We start from the raw sequence: 5,381 nt of genomic DNA, 5'->3' as shown, positions 1-5,381 counted from the left end.
TGGTTTTCGTTGTTCTGCTACGTTTTCGTTCGATTTGCATGTGGAATAAAGTTCAGCTTTGGGCGATTTCTGTTCTTCCTAGTTCGGGTATTTCGAGCTCAGTTTTGTGGCGCCATTTTTTGGTGCGATCTTGTGGAGTTTAATGCTAAACCCTATCTTCTTCGTTTTGTGATCAGATTTGATTTTGAGCTGTTGTTTGGTTGGGGAGATTTTTGGCAGTCCTAGGTGTTGAGGTATGAGTACTTTATAACCTTTTGTTTGTTTATATCAACTTATGTTTTTCGAATTTAGTTTTAGTACTTTGATCGTGGTTTCCTTTTGGTTTCTATTCGAATTTTTTTGATTTTCTGTCATAAACTGCATTGCCGTTTCTGTTTGTTGCAGCATTTGAGCAGAAACTACAGTGCAGTTTCTAGTTTCTTAAATTGCATTGCTAGTGTATGACAATGTTACAATTGCTTATGGACTTGAATTTGTTTTGAACTTAGTTTTAGTACTTTGAACATGGCTTTTCCTTTTGGTTTCTATTCAAATTTGAGCATATGTTTTCTCATAAACTGCACTGCAGTTTCCGTTTATTTCAGTTTTTTATCAGAAACTGCAGTGCAGTTTCCTGTTCCATATTTGGATTTCAGGATAATTTTTGCTATTCTATGGGAATGTTACAACTGCTTATGAACTTGAATGTGTTTTAAACTTAGTTTTATTACTTTGAACATGACTTTTCCTTTTTGTTTCTATTCAAATTTGAACATATGTTTTGTCATAAACTGCATTGTAGTTTCCGTTTGTTGCAGTTTTTTTACTAGAAACTGCATTGCAGTTTCTTGTTTCATAATTCGATTTTAGACTAATATTTGCAAGTCTATGGGAATGTTACAACTGCTCATCTACATTATTTACTGATTTGAATTGTTTTCTGTTTTTGTTTGTAGTTTTGTTTGCATTTTCAAGCCTAATGGAGGTTTGTGTCATAGCCAAGTGCACATATAAGTCAAAAACCATTATGTTTTCAGTTTCAGCAAAGTCATCCATGGTTGATGTTTTGAAGACTTTGTGTCTCAGGTTTAGGGCTTTGCAGTTGGGTAGTTTCACGTTACAGTATTTGCTACCCGGTTTTTCGAGTTGTTTACTAGAAACGGTTAGTGATTTAGACATGATGATGGCATATTTGTTGATATCAAATGCGATGAGCGTGGTTATTTTAGTTAAGTATTTATGCATGAGCAGTGAGTATAGTGGTGATTTTTGTGGAAAGAATGAGTTGATAGCCTGTGAAAAGGGAGAGTCGTCGTGTTCTAGTATTGTTGAAGACAAAAATGAATTTTTGGGCAGGTCGAAGAGAAAAAGTGCTAAGCCTTTGTTGTCGAATGAGTGGGAGACGTACATACATCATGTAGGGCAGAAGTTTGACAGTGGTATAAAGGAGTTCCGGTTGAAATTGTGCAAGTATGCTCTTGAAGTATGATTTAATTTTTTATATGCCGACAATGACAAGAGGCAGATGATTGCTGTTTGTTCGAATAAGTTGGAGGGTTGTAGTTGGCGTGTTTATGCGTCTCGTTGTGTGCTACTGGCTGTTTTGTAATTCAGACGTTAAATAATGTGCATACATGTGCGGGTCGGATACAAGAATCAAAGAGTAAGATGATGAGGTCTTGTGTGGTGTCCTCTCTCTTTGTGGACATAATTTGTGCAAAACTAGAGCTGAAGCCAGTTGCGATTATACACAAGTTCAAAAATTATTATGGTATAGACATTTCATAGTACCATGCATGGTTTGGCAAAGAGTTGGTTCTCTGTGCGAGCTTGAATGTGAAGCTGGAATTAATCGCTTTAGATGGTTTTTTGTGTTGTTTGGAAGTTCCATTGCTGGATTTCAATATTGCATCCCCTTGTTGTTCATTGTTGCTACATTTTTGAAGAGCAAGTACAAGGGGCAACTTCTTTGTGCTCCCAGAAAGAATGGGAATCAAGGTATGGTTACAGTATTGTATTGGATTTTTGTGTAATTTGCATTACTATTTTTTGTAATATTTATGGTATTTTGTGTACTCTGCATTGTAGTTTATGTTTACTGTTTTGTGTAATATTGTTTGTATGTTGTCAATTGTTCTTTGAGCATTCAGAAACTACACTGCAAATTCCATTTGTTGCAGTTTTTTAGCAGAAACTGCAGTGCACTTTCTTGTTTCATAATTCAATTTCTTAATAATTTTTCAAGTCTATGGGAATGTTGCAACTGCTCATGAACTTAAATGTGTTTTGAACTTAGTTTTAGTACTTTGATCATGGCTTTTCCTTTAGTTTCTTTTCACACTTGAGCAAATTTGTTTTCATAAACTGCACTGCAGTTTTCGTTTGTAGCAGTTTTTGACCAAAAATTGCAGTGCAATTTCTTGTTTCATAATTCAATTTCAAAATAATATTTGCAAGTGTATGGGAATGTTACACCCGCTCATAGATTTGCCATTTGGTTCCCTTAGTTTTAGCACTTATATGTGTTTTGAACTTAGTTTTAGCACTTTGATCATGGATTTGCCATTTGGTTCCCTTTCAAATTAGAGCAGATTTGTTTTCAAAAACTGCACTGCAGTTTTTGTTTGTTGCTTATACTTGTGCTTTTGGTTTGTTTTGCAGGGTTTTATCCTCTAGCTTTTCGAGTTGTTGATTCTGAGACAAAGGAGAATTAGACTTGGTTTCTTCAACATTTGGTTGTTATATTGCTACCGATGGGGGGAATGGTGACTTTTTACTCTGACCGTAATCAAGGTTTGTTAAATGCAATGGGGGTTGTGTTTCCTAGATGGCCTCATTCTTACTGTTACTATCACCTCAAACAAAATTTGATATCGAAGTACCCGAAGTCAGGTTATGGGAAACTGATCCAAGCCCGTGTTATCAATCTCTTTAGTAGATGCACATATGCTGTTACGAAGGAAGAGTTTAAAGTAGCAATGGACGAGTTGGTGATTGTTGGGAGTTCGAAAGTGAAATATATCTGATTTGTCTAGAGATCACTATGCCAATGTAGTTTAAACGAGTCGTTTAATAACTAGGTTGGTGTATTTCGAGACTTGTCGGTGTTATCATTAATAGAAGGGATTCAACAGAAATTGATGGTATTGAATTCTCAATGACGAATTGAAGCGAAGAAGTGGACAACAATTTTGTGTCCGGAGATGGAAACTAGAGTGGGAAAACGCGAAGGATGGTAGGACTTGGGCTGTTCGTCATTCTAGTTACACTGTTTTTAAAGTATTTGCTGATTATTCTATGATGGTTGATCTTAGGCAAAGGACATGTTCTTGCTGTCTTTGGCAAATTGATGGTTTTCCTTGTACGCATGTCGTGGCTGCAATTCTAGCAAAGAAAGATCCAGTTTATGATTACGTTGAGTGTTACTACAGGTCTGACTTCTTTCAAAAAGCCTATGAGAGTCCTATTTTTCTTATTCTAGATATTGGGAAAGGCTTGGGCAGCAACGGTTCAGTTGCTGGAGTTGTGCTTCCGCCAATTACAAAGAGGCTAGCTGGAAGACCACTAACGAAGAGGATCAAAGCTTTTGGTGAAGGTACAAGGCGATTGAAATGCAGTCGATGCAGTGTTGCTGGGCACAATAAGAAGACTTGCAAGGCGGTGATATGAACATTCCTTCTCAGTTGACAATTGCTTATGTTAGATATGGTTTAGTGAATGTATAGTCAGTTTCTACATTGCAGTTTTTGCAAACACTGCATTGCAGTTTTTAGTTGCTTTTAATTTGCTACACAGCTTCTAATTGGATATTATGATTCTTTTTTGAAGTTAATGAAAATTATACAATTGTTTCATCAGTGGATACTCATTTTTAACTGCCATTCATTGCTTGTTTTCACATTTGAGCAGATTTTGTTTCATAAACTGCATTGCAATTTCTGTTTGTTGCAGTTGTTGACCAGAAACTACAGTGCAGTTTCTTGTTTCATAATTCAATTTCAGAATATGGGAATATTACAACTGCTCATGAAGTTAAATGTGTTTTGATATTAGTTTTAGTATTTTAATCATGCCTTTGCCTTTTGGTTTCTTTTCACATTTTTTTAGCAGATTTTTTTTTTCATTAACTACACTGCAGTTTTCGTTTGTTGCAGTTTTTTTTGTTTCATAATATGATTTTAGAATAATTTTTGCAAGTCCATTGGAATGTTACAACTGCTGACCTACTTAAATGTGTAGGAGTTTTGTGATGTATTGTGCTCGATATTCATTCATGAAATTCTTGTTTACACTTTTTGGAATGGGCTGTCCTTGTGCTATTTTATCCATGTAGAACATGACAAACATGCAACAATCCAACCTTCAAATGAATACGAGATTAGTTTTTGGTTTTGAATGATTTCAAACTGTAATGAATAGTTGAGTATAAACAATTCTTACGAAGATGAACTTTGTTGAGCACATTCTTTGTCATCCTCAAATGGAAACTGATATGGATTCTGCAGAATCCAATTGAGAGTGAGTTCTTCATTTGGGGACATCTTTTCTGGTATAGGTTTAGGGGGCTCTTGCCTTTGCTTCACAAGTTTTGGTATTTTTCTAAGAACGCTTGTGCTTGAGGTCTGATGTATTCTAGCCACCCTTCAACAATATTAACCTGTTTAAAGAAGAAAAAAAAAACAGAAAAAGAAATGGTAATCAGTGCATGCATATTATAGTTTTGGTCTAAAATTAGGCAGTAGGTATAATACAGAAACTGCATTGCAGTTTGTGTTTGTGTTTGTGCTGAGAAATTAAGAGATGTTCATTCCACTTACAATATGGTGAGCAATGTCAATGCATCTTTCTTCAAGGTCAAGACCAATACTCGCGTGAATGGAATAGCTAATGGAATATTTTGTAAATTTGAAACTAAATATTGAAATTTGAAAATAATGACATAATGGCATATGTTGTAATTTTAAGGTTCTTTAATTATATTATGGTAAAAGCACGTATTATATTTTGGATTTTGGCTTAATTCTAATTAGCTAAAATTGAATTCCTATTTGCCTAAATACTAAACTATATTGTGTGTGAAAACCAAGGTCTAAAATATCGGTGATATCGGAAATATCGGTAGGCCAAAAACACGGAAATTTCGATGGAAATATCGGAATATTATCGATATCGATAAAAATTGAATAAAAACCACGGAAATTGTAAGAAAAACTTGGAAAATTTTATTGAAACTTTGTAGGATGTTTATTTAGTCAATTATCTATTAGTTTATCATAAAAAATTGGAAGGAAATGCATTGCATGATGGATTTAACTTATTTAAGTTGATTATATAGCGAGCTGGCAAACACTGTGAGTGTAGAAAATATGTAGTAATTAATGAAAAAAGATTAAACACACCAT

General features: G+C 34.7%; 1 pseudogene; it reads left to right on the top strand.

Moving 5' to 3' along the window:
• Positions 1 to 1,480: 1,480 nt before the first annotated feature.
• On the top strand, positions 1,481 to 3,648 carry LOC148294940 (uncharacterized; annotated as a pseudogene).
• Positions 3,649 to 5,381: the final 1,733 nt, after the last annotated feature.

The sequence above is a fragment of the Prunus avium genome, chromosome 4 (genome assembly GCF_965620075.1).
Source record: "Prunus avium chromosome 4, drPruAviu1.hap1.1, whole genome shotgun sequence".
NCBI lineage: Eukaryota > Viridiplantae > Streptophyta > Magnoliopsida > Rosales > Rosaceae > Prunus > Prunus avium.
Note: the sequence above shows the minus strand (reverse complement) of the source record. Positions and strands in the feature narration are given on the sequence as shown.